Raw genomic sequence first — 2,129 nt, 5'->3', positions numbered from 1 at the left:
AAAAGTTGCTTTTACAAATCACAGAAATTGAAATATATTTACTATTTTGCTGCTTCTCTCTGAATTGTATGTATTTTTCACCACATGCTGTAGTTGCACGTGTCCTGTGAAACAGCTGTCCACAAGTGTTTCCTTTTTTGGCTAAATCTGCCCATTATAAATTAATTAGCCAGGTTATTGCTTTTCCAGACCCTTTTGGGGTAATTTACCACATGTGGAAGAATCTGGGTGAGATGTGTTCTACTTAAGAAATTACAGGTCCCCTCCCTCTGGGTCATTGAAGTCCCTGTACCCCCTACGCATGCACACACACACACACAGTCCATGTTTGATTAGATAACACAAGGGGGCACACAAGGAAGTAATCATAAATCCCTGGGCCCCCGGGGTAGAAGGGTATTCGTACCACTATCAAAGCATTGTATTTAGGCACCGTCCCATTAAAGTTCTGACGGACCCCGACTTCAAGAGCCAGCCATAAAATCCTGGACCCCTAATTGGCCTATTATGATATCTAATGATCCCTGATGATGTTATCGACTGGGCGAGGGACCAATCACGGAGCGGATATTTAAGCAATAAGGCATGAGGGGTTGTGGTATATGGTCGATATGGCTAATATGGCTAAGGGCTGTTCTTGCACACAACCCAACACGGAGTGCCTGGATACAGCCCACAGCCGTGATATATTGGCAATACACCATTAACCCCCGAGGTGCCTTATAGCTATTATAAACTGGTTAACAACATAATTAGAACAGTAAACAAGTAGATTTGCATCATGCCAATGTTATATTGTCTCATATACCACGGCTTTCAGCCAATCAGCATCCAGGGCTTGAACAATTTCTATTAAAAATATTGATAGAGAACAGCTAAAACATTCCATTACTATGGGTGTGACTTATTAAGATGATATATGTTTTGCAGTGTCCAACATGAAAAAGTAATTATTTCAATATACAAATTGATTAAACCAACAGTGCCACATTTTGTTTTTGCTTTAGTGTTTTCCTCTTATGTCCATCAAATGTTTTTTATTTTTATCATTCACGTACGATTGATTTAAACGAATGATGCTGATTGATTTGACAGAAGGTTATGGAACAATAGAACAGTAATAGCTTTGGTGATATCAAGCCTTTCAGAGATGATCAATATTCTCTCAGAATATCTTTATGTTATCATGATCTCATACCGTGCCACTGGAAAAGCCATTTCAAGCAGTTACTAGACACAGTGGTGGAGCTGACTGTGGGACCTTCAGAATGACAGTGTGCATTCCAAATGAGAAACCTATAGTATCTACCAGGATTTATTGTAATATACTGACTATGTATTCTGTGTGATGAAATATATTCTTTATGATACTATGATGAGAAAAATAAAATTATTTGAAGGCACCCTAATGCTTTGCTGGCTCTGGGCATGACATTGAGGTGACCTGATCTGAATCTGATGATGACAAAAATGTATTATTGCCGAAATAAAAAAAAATATTTAAAAAAACTACAAACTGTTGTCGTCGCCTGCTTTCTCTAAGTTACTGTTTTATACTGTGTTAAAGCTGCAATATGCACCTTTTTAGGCAAACCCACCAAATTCACATGGAAATGTGAGTTATATATCTGTCATTCTCATTGAAAGCAAGTCTAAGTGGTAGATCTGTTCTATTTGCACTATTTCTATGCTTCCCGTGCTTTTTGTACACCAGCTTCAAACAGCGAGTTATGGAAAATATATTTCACAGCGGTTTAGGAGGTACACAATGACTTCTTGTTTTGTGACATAAACTGAAATTAGGTGAACTTTTAGAATTTTTGTGACCAGGAAATAGCAGATCGATTTCTGCATATTCCACCTTTCATATGATCATTATGATGGTGATGATGATAATGATGATGATGAAGATGGTGATTATGAAGATGATGACTTGTAGAAACTGAATGTGAAACTTCACAAATGAAAAAGAAGCCAACTTGATTTATCAAGTAAGATGTAATTAGTCAAAACGTGTACACAGCTATTCCTTTTTGACTCAGCCTATAAATTGTTACTGGCCCTTTAATGAACCGCGGCAGGAGGTGGGAGAGGTGGTGCTCAGAGAAAGGAGTGGGAAGGACTGTTTT

This window comes from Oncorhynchus masou, chromosome 31, assembly GCF_036934945.1.
Source record: "Oncorhynchus masou masou isolate Uvic2021 chromosome 31, UVic_Omas_1.1, whole genome shotgun sequence".
Lineage (NCBI taxonomy): Eukaryota > Metazoa > Chordata > Actinopteri > Salmoniformes > Salmonidae > Oncorhynchus > Oncorhynchus masou.
The sequence above is the reverse complement of the archived record's forward strand: the minus strand, read 5'-3'. Positions refer to the sequence as shown.